Below are 13,144 nucleotides of genomic sequence, written 5' to 3'. Positions count from 1 at the left end.
AGTTTCAGTAGCTCAAGGAGGCGTCACTGCGTTCGGACAAACCATATACGCTACACCACATCTGCCAAGTAGATGCCTGACCAGCAGCGTAGCCCAACGCGCTTAGGGTAGAACTTCGTATGATTATCTACTGAATACCTTCCGCCGGTGTATAAAATGATTGAAATGTAGATAGCAATGAAGAAAGGGTTACAGGTTTTTCATTCATTATTCCACTTGTATCCAGGGATGTGAGAAGGACGGAAACAAAAAAAGCGTCATGGTATTGCAGCTGAGGGTGGGGAGTATGGGGGAACAAAGCCCTTCAGTTTTGAAGTTGACAAATATTATTGTTTGCAACCTCAAGAACTGTGCAGGAATCGCCCGCCGCTGTTTGAGTCATTCTTCTGCATTTTTTTTTTTTTAAAACTTGCAAACACTGACCGTCGCACAAACACACAAATTAAACAACAAGTAATGTTATGAATACACATAAAGTCTGATAGCTATCACTGATGGCCTAAGTGTCTCAGTGAAAAAAATTAATGGGAAATGGGATGCTTCAGGAGACTCCTTGCCATCAGTCTCCTACAAAGGCCACACTGATAACAAATGAAGAAGTAAGAACAACCACTCAGCCAGCACATTGATCGGTATGAACACCTCCTGTAACCACAGCGAAAAAAAGGAGAATCAACGACATGGTGTGACCACGTGACAAGATCCGACGGACTGTCCAAGACCACTGATGCTTCTGGGAAAGTGAAGTGGAAAGAAGACGAGATAGACAGCGAAAGAAGTGGGCAGAAAACATCACTGAGTGGACACATAAAGAAGACAGAAAACAGCACTGAGTGGACACATAAAGAAGACAGAAAACAGCACTGAGTGGACACATAAAGAAGACAGAAAACATCACTGAGTGGACACATAAAGAAGACAGAAAACATCACTGAGTGGACACATAAAGAAGACAGAAAACATCACTGAGTGGACACATAAAGAAGACAGAAAACATCACTGAGTGGACACATAAAGAAGACAGAAAACAGCACTGAGTGGACACATAAAGAAGACAGAAAACATCACTGAGTGGACACATAAAGAAGACAGAAAACATCACTGAGTGGACACATAAAGAAGACGAGGCAGACAGCGAAAGAAGTGGGCAGAAAACATCACTGAGTCGACAGAAAAGATTTTTTCTATTAAAAAAAACAAAACAACTTGATTGTACAGGGAAAAAATGAGGCCCTAAATCCCACAAGCACAGAAAGGAGAATGCTGGTGATACGTTCAGCAGTGCAGCCCCCACCCCCCACCCCACCCCCTGTCACCACACCAGGTTTGGGGACCAGTGACAGTTGCTGTGTCTTGGGGTCAGGTCTGTCCTTCACCTTGTTACAGTTCCACAATGGGGCTGACGGGATGGATAGTTTTCTGTTCCAGTGACAGAATTACTAAAATATGTAATGAACTGTCACCTAACCATGAACAAGCAACCATTAGAATTCTTTGAGTTGTTTGAGTCTGTCGGTCTCTCTCTCTCCCTCTCTCTTCATTCTTGGATCCTGACTACGGGTGACTAGCAAGAGGAAGAAACGAAGAACAAACTAACAATACAACAAATGGCTCACTTCCACAGCAGTGTCTACAGGTAATGTGACCACACAGAACTGACCACACAGAACTGACCACAGACAGAACTGACCACAGACAGAACTGACCATACAGAACTGACCACACAGAACTGACCATACAGAACTGACCACACACAGAACTGACCACAGACAGAACTGACCATACAGAACTGACCACACAGAACTGACCATACAGAACTGACCACAGACAGAACTGACCATACAGAACTGACCACAGACAGAACTGACCACACACAGAACTGACCACAGACAGAACTGACCACTGACAGAACTGACCAGACAGAACTGACCACACACAGAACTGACCACAGACAGAACTGACCACACAGAACTGACCATACAGAACTGACCACACAGAACTGACCACTGACAGAACTGACCATACGGAACTGACCACACAGAACTGACCATACAGAACTGACCACAGACAGAACTGACCACACAGAACTGACCATACAGAACTGACCACACAGAACTGACCACAGACAGAACTGACCACAGACAGAACTGACCATACGGAACTGACCACACAGAACTGACCATACAGAACTGACCACACAGAACTGACCACAGACAGAACTGACCACTGACAGAACTGACCATACAGAACTGACCACACAGAACTGACCACAGACAGAACTGACCACTGACAGAACTGACCACACAGAACTGACCACACAGAACTGACCACAGACAGAACTGACCACTGACAGAACTGACCACAGACAGAACTGACCACACAGAACTGACCACACACAGAACTGACCACACGGAACTGACCACACAGAGAACTGACCACACAGAACTGACCACACACAGAACTGACCACACACAGAACAGATGACTCAGTGGACAGCGATATCACAACTGGACATCTACTGACTGGAATGGCAGAACAGCCAAGCAAGGTAACTAAGAGGTTGGACTTGCAGCCCGATCAGTGGTCGCAGCCAGTGCTAAGTTTGTATCACCTGAAGAATGTTATCAGACTGTGGCCCAGCTGTACAGAACAGGTGTGAGGTTCCCTCTTCAGGTGTGCCTCCAGTAGGTCACAGTGTTCTGGTCTAAACTCAGTTTTTCCATCTGTGGTATAGTTGTATAAGTCGCAGTTTCAGTTACAGTTTTCAAGGAGGTGTCACTGCGTTCGCGGGCAAATCCATACCTCCACTTCACCACTTCTGCTCGGGGTGATGCCTGACCAACAGCATAACCCAACGCGCTTAGTCAGGCCTTGAGTGCACGCATCTGTATATATATATTGCGTGCTGCTTACGGGACCTCGGTTTATCGTTTCACTGATCCGAATGACTAGACACTCAGATTTTTTCAGTGAATCTGGGGAGAAAGGGCGAGAGCCAGATTCGGACCCAGACCCTCGACAGGTGGACGTCTGTACCACTCTACCACCTTGCTTCCTGGTATTTGTCGCCCACGTACCTACAAAAATATCATCCATTCATGTCCGGAGTCAAACCAGAGAGCTGAAAATAGGTCGATGATCGCAACGCATGGCGGTCCACTGGCCAATGAAAACGCGAGAAGCACGCCGCGAGCTGCCGATCTACTCACACGCACGGCGTGCCAGCGACGATTGAGAGATGACAGACGTCAAGTCTTGGTTCTCCACTCTGTCCCCTCTCCGCTCATGTAATGCCGTGAAAAAAAAAATCAAAAAAATCGTTACACACTTATGTGCATACCCTGACTGCACATTCTTCTCATTATTGTCACCTGCTTGCTTATATTGCAGACAGGGAGGTAGTTGGACTGAATTGTTGGTGCACTGACTCAATTAATTTTTGTTGCAGCCAACCTGCCGTTTGAACAAAATGACACAGAACATTGAGTGATGTGAGTCTGTATGTGGTCAGTTGTCCCGTGTGGTCAGTGTGTGACAGGGACAGTGATGGAGTGGAGTTGTTTGTTTGTTAGTTTGTTTGTTTGCTCTTCACATCTCCCTCCTGCTGTAGTGGTCAGTTATCATTCATTACGGCCTTCTCTCTTTCTGTTTTCCCATACATTTTGATTTTCCCTTTAACACTGTTTAGAACTGTGAAGTGGCATTGTTGCCTTGTCCGTCTTCTGTTTCTTCACAGAAGTGTTGATGTGTTCTCTGCCGTGTGTTGTGTGTGTGTGTGTGTGTGTGTGTGTGTGTGTGTGTGTGTGTGTGATTGTGTGTGTGTGACGGTGTGTGTGTGTGTGTGACGGTGTGTGTGTGTGTGTGCGTGTGCGCGCGTGTGCGTGAGTGTGTGTGTACGTGTTTAGGTCTGTATGTTGGTGGCTGGGTGGGTGGGTGGATGTGTGCGTTTATAAATGTGTGTGTGTGTGTGTGTGTGTGTGTGTGTGAGAGAGAGAGAGAGAGAGAGAGAGAGAGAGAGAGAGAGAATGTGTGTGTGTGTGTGTGTGAGAGAGAGAGAGAGAGAGAGAGAGAGAGAGAGAGACAGTGAGAGAGAGAGAGAGTGTGTGTGTGTGTGTATGTGTGAGAGACTCGGAGAGAGAGTGTGTGTGTGTGTGAGAGAGAGATAGAGAGAGAGAGAGAGTGTGTGTGTGTGTGTGTGTGTGTGTGTGTGTGTGTGTGTGTGTTGGGATGGTTGGTGTGGGTGCCGAGGTGAATGAAATGTGTGACATGCTTTAAGAGAACTCGACAGTGTCATAATAATAATGATAATAATAATAATGATGATGATGATAATAATAATAAGAGAGATGAAAAAGGGAGACAGACGACTATATGCTACATTATAGTATCATCTAATACACCCAGTAAAGAGTGCTCTGAACATATAGTTTAGTTAAATGTCATTTAAACAAAATATAAATATTACGTCCAATATACCCAGTTTAAATGACTTTGGAATGCATTTTCAGTTAGAATCAGTTATCAATCAAAGTATACCATATGTTTAAATTAATACAATCAGCTATCAGTTAGAAGTATCTATCAAACAAAGTATACCACATGTTTAAATTAATACAATCAGCACAGAGGGCTGGCTGTGGGCACCATTTTAGTTAAACCAGTCATGAGAACGAAGTTGAAATGAGGTTCAATGTGCTCATTGATGAGGTCTCTGGGCCCTGAACACGAGGAACATGGCATGGTGCAAGAGGTCAGTTTCTGGTCACGTTCAAAATTTAAAGTCAGCCATCTTCGTCCTCATTCTTCATCAAGCACAAGTACAAGCGATGGCGGGTATATGCATGCGGTGCGCACTGTATATCAAGTAAAACTTTTGGAAGTTCGATTCCCGCAGGCTACAGAATACAGACGGAATACTTTATTATCTCGATAAGAGAAATTCATGTGTTGTGTATTTTACGTAAACAATACACGAAAATCACAGTAAACACATAAAAGACATAAAATGCTGAAATGCTACGTTGATAAGGATCCTTCGAACAATGATCGCAATCATACACATGCAATGATTACATACTTTCACAGTCTTTCATCACATAAATACATAAGGAACATAAAATGCATACATACAAAGTCCATGCTAATCAATCTCATACAATAATCACAAATCAACCAGTGCGATAAGCACAATAAGAGAACAGATGATGAAAATATAATACTGTAGTTAAAACGGCACACACACACACACACACACACACACACACAGACACTGACGGAAGGGAGGGAAAAACGAAGAGCAAACAAACAAATGACTCACTAATTCCATGGTGTGTCCTCGCTCTGACGACACACTGACCACATAGAACTGACCATAGACGCTGCTCTCTGCAGAGACTTGGGACCTCGTCGCTTCGCGATTACAACCCGCGCGCATTTGTGTGCGACATCGCGATTACACGGCGGCGCAGCCTCGTCGACTTGAGTTCTATGGCCACACTCGTCGCTTCGCGATTACAACCCGCGCGCATTTGTGTGCGACATCGCGATTACACGGCGGCGCAGCCTCGTCGACTTGAGTTCTATGGCCACAGTTGTAATCGCGAAGTCTCTGCAGAGAGCAGCGTCTATGGTCACGCCAACTACAGTCGTGATATTGCTCTCTGTGAAAGGTACCAAGTTACAAAAGCGGGATAGATATTTCTCACTATCCGCTCGACCCAGTGTGTGTGTGTGTGTGTGTGTGTGTGTGTACCCACAAGTTATGCATGAATGGTGTGTTGTTTTGCTGTGGACGATCGAGTGTGGATGGGGCCCTTGCATGCTTGTAACCACACAGCGGCGGTTTGAGACCTTTCAGTTGGAAAAGTAGGATTTGTCTTTATTTTCCTTTCATTTGATGATTGGTGTCTGGTTGTGGTAAGGGGCGTACGGGTTATTCTTTTGTTTTTATTTCACAGCTGAGTCATGTCTAAAAATGTTATGATTATCTACTGAATACCTTCCGCCGGTTTATAAAATGATTGAAATGTAGATAGCAATGAAGAAAGGGTGTACAGGTTTTTCATTCATTATTCCACTTGTATCCAGGGATGTGAGAAGGACGGAAACAAAAAAAGCGTCACGGTATTGCAGCTGAGGGTGGGGAGTATGGGGGACAAAGCCCTTCAGTTTTGAAGTTGACAAATATTATTGTTTGCAACCTCAAGAACTGTGCAGGAATCGCCCGCCGCTGTTTGAGTCATTCTTCTGCATTTTTTTTAAAAACTTGCAAACACTGACCGTCGCACAAACACACAAATTAAAGAACAAGTAATACGAATACACATAAAGTCTGACAGCTATCACTGATGGCCTAAGTGTCTCAGTGAAAAAAATTAATGGGAAATGGGATGCTTCAGGAGACTCCTTGCCATCAGTCTCCTACAAAGGCCACACTGATAACAAATGAAGAAGTAAGAACAACCACTCAGCCAGCACATTGATCGGTATGAACACCTCCTGTAACCACAGCGAAAAAAAGGAGAATCAACGACATGGTGTGACCACGTGACAAGATCCGACGGGCTGTCCAAGACCATGCTTCTGGGAAAGTGAAGGGGGAAAGAAGACGAGATAGACAGCGAAAGAAGTGGGCAGAAAACATCACTGAGTGGACACATAAAGAAGACAGAAAACAGCACTGAGTGGACACATAAAGAAGACAGAAAACAGCACTGAGTGGACACATAAAGAAGACAGAAAACATCACTGAGTGGACACATAAAGAAGACAGAAAACAGCACTGAGTGGACACATAAAGAAGACAGAAAACATCACTGAGTGGACACATAAAGAAGACAGAAAACAGCACTGAGTGGACACATAAAGAAGACAGAAAACAGCACTGAGTGGACACATAAAGAAGACAGAAAACAGCACTGAGTGGACACATAAAGAAGACAGAAAACAGCACTGAGTGGACACATAAAGAAGACAGAAAACATCACTGAGTGGACACATAAAGAAGACAGAAAACAGCACTGAGTGGACACATAAAGAAGACAGAAAACAGCACTGAGTGGACACATAAAGAAGACAGAAAACAGCACTGAGTGGACACATAAAGAAGACGAGGCAGACAGCGAAAGAAGTGGACAGAAAACATCACTGAGTCGACAGAAAAGATTTTTTCTATTTAAAAAAACAAAAAAACTTGAATGTACAGGGAAAAAAATGAGGCCCTACATCCCACAAGCACAGAATGGAGAATGCTGGTGATACGTTCAGCAGTGCAGCCCCCCCGCCCCCTCCCCCGCCACCTTCCTGGTATGAGTCACAACCACAAAGATGAATATTCAGGTCGCTACTGGCCAATGAGAACGCGAAGAAATTTGCCGCGTGCTGCTCAGGTCTCGCGCACGGCGGACAAGCGACGATCGACTGAGAGATGACAGACGTCAAAACCTCGGGTCTCCACTCTCTCCCCTCTCCGTTCAGCGGGAGGGCATATCCTCTTGTTGTATATCATGTCGCCGTGCAAATTAAATATCGTTGCACAATTATGTGCAGACCCTCACGGCATCTTATTGTCGCATTTAACATATTGTCGCCGCGGCTTCAGTCATATTGCTGCCGGCGGCGACAGTATGTGTCCAGACCAACACTATGTCGCCACGAGTCCTTAAAACAACAGCAACGATAAACAAACACACACAAAAAATACCAGCACACACCTCAGGACTAAGATGTACCCACAAGCGCTCGTGCCCGCTGCCTGTCAGCCTCACACACACATTCTGCCGGTGAACCTAAGTCAGCCAGTCTCTCGGGCCCCTTCTCACAAAACACCTGCTTGCTCTGTGGTGTTGTCTCTCTAGTGGTTGGAGCCAAAGTGATCCAGAGCTCTAAGAAGATGCCCAATGTACTGTTGTCATCCTTCCTCAACACACTACATGTAGTACCCTCAGATTTAGTCCCCAAAATACTATCGTTCACAAAATAATATACATCAAATTGCCGCACTGACTCGAGAAACTTTAACCTGAAGCAAAAAGATTTATTTAAAAAAAAAAAAAAAAAAAATCTTACCAACCAGGCCAAGTCAGGTTGGTATGCAAGAATAATACAAGATATTCCTACAATTCTAATGGCGGGGAAATTAACAAAGGACGCTTACAACCCCTCATTAATTAGCTCTCTAGTAGACATTCCAAAACAGTATTCAACTTGGGTCCCCGATAGCTCAGAGGTATAAGCCAAGTGGTCGAAGGGAGATAACCTAGCCCTTCAACACAGTTCAGCACAGAAGGTAACAAACATTCCTGTTGCATATGAGAGGCCGGTTTATTGTCCACTCACATGTCCATGTAACTGCATAAAGATGAACGGAACGAATATCGTGCTCACTGTCATGTGCATTAGGTGAATTTTGTGCCATGTGAATATTTTGATAAAACTAGGACATAGTAACAAAGTTGGTACATTTCTTTTAATCCAAAACAAAAATTTCAATATCTACATTTCTTCCCCTGTATTCTTTCCGTTTATAAGACAGAAAAAGTTATGCATTGGTTATTAACATTGTAATATATAGTCTGTTTTTCCCCCCTCCACTCTTTTACTGGCCTTCTTTACGTCTCTTGACAGGAGTAGTGAAATGTATAGAGTTCTATTACAATGTTAGTTAAACAAATTTACGATTTGAAATGGAAAGAACACCGGAGAAAACATGTGGATATTGCCCACAGATATATAAATGCATGCACTCAAGGCCTGACAAAGGGCATTGGGTTATGCTACTGGTCAGCTATCTGCTCAGTATTATGTGGTGTAGCGTATATGTTGGATTTGTCCGAACGCTGTGACTGACGTCTCCTTCAGAAACTGAAACTGAACTGCTTCGGTTTCTGGATGAGGATGCATAAACGTGGTTCCCCATTTTTTTCATGTCAGACATAAAGCTCATTGACTTACCGCGCTGCTAAACTGTGTGTGTGATGACAAAGGTGCACAAGCAAGTCCGTATTCTGCAGTGACGACAGTTGTGATTACTACGGCGGTACACTGCAAAGCAGATTTTATAATGTGCCAACATCTTGATTTGATTTGATATGGATACATATATAGCGTCTGTCCTCGGCCGGACACCAAGCTAGATCTAACCGCTTTACAAACACGCCGGCGGTCATTTGCACAACAGGCTGACTACCTGGGTAGATCCCACTGACGGCTGCCATTGGACGCTCATCAGTCGTTTCAAGTGTCAAATTTCAGACACGCACACATACGCACACATATCATTTTACGTGTATGAGCGTTTTGTTTATTTACCCCGCCGTGCAGGCAGCCAGACTTCATTTTCAGGGGTGTGCATGCTGGGTAAGTTCTTGTTTCCACTTTACCCACCGAACACTGACATGGATTACAGGATCTTTAACGTGCGTGTTTGATTTTCTGCGAGCGTATACACACGAAGGGCGTTCAGGCACTAGTATGTCTGCATATATGTTGATCTGGGAGATCGTAAAAAGCTCCACCCTTTACCCACCAGGCGCCGTTACCTAGATTCGAACCCGGGACCCTCAGTTTGGAAGTCCAACGCTTTAACCACTCGGCTTTTGCGCCCGTCAGCGTCTCCCGCATCATGCAGGAGGTCACCGAAATTCTGTTTAGGTTTTGGATCAGACAGAAAATGTGAGGGACATGTTTTCAGGGAACGGCTGACCCAAAAGCACTTGCAGAACACGGTAACGTCTGAGATCGGTGAGCAGCATCCTTTACTGGTTTCCGACTCATTTGTAACAGACAGCAGGTGTAGCAGTAGGTTTGTCCTGTCTTCTGTTGGCGCAGTCAACAAATCTTTCGCTGATGGCTCAAACACACACACACACACACACACACACACACACACACACACACACATGCACACATGGACACACACAGAAACAAGATATCAGCATTCTGACACCGACATTTTATTTATTTATTTGGCCTCCTCATAGACGTGTACACACAATGACACTCTGACACGAGAGAGCAATACAGCACGGTCACCGAGAGACAGAGACAGAGAGAGAGAGAGACAGAGAGAGAGACAGAGAGAGAGAAGAAGAAGAAGAAAGAGAGAGAGAAGAAGAAAAAGAGAGAGAAGAAGAAGAAAGAGAGACAAGAAGAAGAGAGAGAAGAAGAAGAAGGAGAAGAAGAAGAAGAGTGAAACAGCTAAACTAATTCCCAGAAAATAAGAGCAACGTTATTCAGGAGAGGATCGTGAAGACAAGTCAACATGTTCAGCGGGTGTTGACGTTTGACAGCGGTCAGTGTTGTGGCGCCTCGTGACACAACTGTTCGTCTCAGCCTGTAATTAGTATTTTCTTGGATGACGTGTTCGTCCCAGCCATCTACACTGTCTCTCTAATTGTTGCTTTTGAGCTGTTCGCTTCGGCAGTTGAACCTCTGGGAATGTGCTTTATCTTATTTCTTCAATATATTTATTTAGCAGCAGATGCAATGCAACATACTCGTACTTTTTTTTTTCTTGATCACTCTGCACACTTTAACACGCCGTTCAAACTGAAACTGAAAGTAGAAGTTGTTTTGTTTGGAAGAAGTAGGTACAATATTAACTTGATGGTGATTCGACTGTCTGGACTTTTTTCTTGATCACTTTGCATACTTTAACTCTCTCCATACGAACGGTGAAAGAGACGACGTTAACAGCGTTTCACCCCAATAACCACCATCAAAATATTGCAAGCGGAAGGCTGTTATACTGGAGGTGAATGTTGACAAAGAATACCACAATTCTGACGACGGAAGCTAAAGGTTGGATCATTGAGACACCCACTGGACGTCCGATGGGTCTGTGTAGAGGAGAAGAGAGGACTGGCCGTACTGAGTGAGTTAACACCCCGTTCAAATTGAAACTGAAAGTAGAAGTTTTATTTGGAAGAAGTATGTACAATATTAACTTGATGGTGATTCGTCTGTTTAGAGTTGAGATTTTGGATGGACTGATGTAGTGACCAGCATTGTTGCTCCTGTGCAGGTCAGTGGTGGTGACCATCTTTGTTATGCACACCGCCACCTACGATCGCTAATTTGCATTTTTCAAGTCTCATGTCACTGCGTTCCCCATGAAGTGAGTGAAAGGAACTGATGTCGTTGTTTATCTACACGTTTCCCGCTGTTCTTGTCGAAATATCACTCAGTGTCCCATCGAAGAGTTTCGAAGCTGACAGGTTTTATTTCATGAGGTTTTCTTTCACAGTACTGTAAACAGACTCATGGATTATATATTCCATTTTGTTGTCTTTTCTAAAATATTTCAGTTGAAAATGCTCATGTGGTCCGTGTTAGAATTCTTCTTCTTCTTCTGCGTTCGTGGGCTGCAACTCCCACGTTCACTTGTATGCACACGAGTGTGCTTTTACGTGTATGACCGTTTTTACCCCGCCATGTAGGCAGCCATACTCCGTTTTCGGGGGTGCGCATGCTGGGTATGTTCTTGTTTCCATAACCCACCGAACGCTGACATGGATTACAGGATCTTTAACGTGCGTATTCGATCTTCTGCTTGCATATACACACGAAGGGGGTTCAGGCACTAGCAGGTCTGCACATATGTTGATCTGGGAGATCGTAAAAATCTCCACCCTTTACCCACCAGGCGCCATCACCGTGATTCGAACCCAGGACCCTCAGATTGGCAGTCCAACGCTTTAACCACTCGGCTATTGCGCCTGTTAGAATTCAACTTACTGATTGTTCTGTTGATTATTCCCCACTGTTAGAATTCAACTTACTGATTGTTCTGTTGATTATTCCCCACTGTTTTCGTAGAATGTAACTGCCGCTCAATGGAAGCGTTTCAAGGTTGACATATCAATATCAGATTTGGCCTATCTTAATTAGCTAGGTCATACTTTTTTTTCTTTCTCGAGTACTCTTTGATTCATTTGCTGGTACATTTTTGGCTTTTATTTTTCTTTTCAGTTAACTTAATCTAATTTTATCTTAAGTATCACGACCTGAATACTTCACTGAAAAATCTTGGCCGATACCCCTTTCAATCTTTTTTAAGCATGTTAAATGTAAATAATCGATGCATAAAATACCATTATTTTCGATGTTTTGACTGCTTTTGGACTACGAACGCAAAGGCCAAGAAAGACTACATAGCGATGGCATTACAACAGTTGTATATTATTATGAGCGTAGTTTGTGACCAAGTTGCCGGGCAGCAGCCAAAATTCGGATTTTTCATTTTTTGTTTGTTTGTTTGTTTAACAAAATAGGTGTTGATTTTCTGATTTGTTTTATTTATTTTGAATATACATATATATATATATATATATATATATATATATATATATATATATATATATATATATATATATATATACGAGGGTCATTCAATAAATAAGGTGAATTTTTCGGTATAAGGACTTCTAATACAGATAGAAGCTTACTTTTTTTATCTTTTTTTTTAACTTCTTTTTCACATGGATTTAATTTGTTTTGCAGATTAAAAAAAAACTTTGAGAGTTTTGGCGATTAACAAAGATGGCCGACCAAGAAGCATGCTCCAGGATTGAACAGCGGTCAGTTATCAAGTTTTTGGTTGCTGAAGGGTGCAAACCAGTTGAAATTCATAGGTGAATGTCAACTGTGTATGGTGCCACATGTTTCAGCCGAAAAAATGTCTACAAGTGGGCTAAATTGTTTAAAGAAGGACGGAGCAGTGTTGGGGATGAAGACAGGCCTGGAAGGCCTACAGAAGTGAGGTCTCCTGAGATGATCCAATCAGTCAATGACCTCATTCAGTCTGACAGAAGGGTGACAGTGGATGACATTGCAAGGACTTTGAGCTTATCTGTTGGGACAGCACACAAAATTGTCCATGATGACCTTGGCTACTCGAAGGTCAGCTGCCGGTGGGTGCCAAAGATGCTTACTCCAGAGCACAAACAGAGGAGGGTCGAGTTGTCCCAGCAGTGTCTCTGCGTATACTTTTTTGTGGGCTGGCCGGGGGTGGGTGGGTGGGGGGAGACTAATATGATTATCAGTTTTACACAGCCGACTCAGTTTATTTATGAAGGCTCTAAATGGATGCAGTCAGTGGAAACTGGGACTGGTGTGGTTTGATCAGTATTGATCAGTCATGGTT

Source organism: Babylonia areolata, chromosome 6, assembly GCF_041734735.1.
Source record: "Babylonia areolata isolate BAREFJ2019XMU chromosome 6, ASM4173473v1, whole genome shotgun sequence".
Classification (NCBI taxonomy): domain Eukaryota; kingdom Metazoa; phylum Mollusca; class Gastropoda; order Neogastropoda; family Buccinidae; genus Babylonia; species Babylonia areolata.
The sequence above is the reverse complement of the archived record's forward strand: the minus strand, read 5'-3'. Positions refer to the sequence as shown.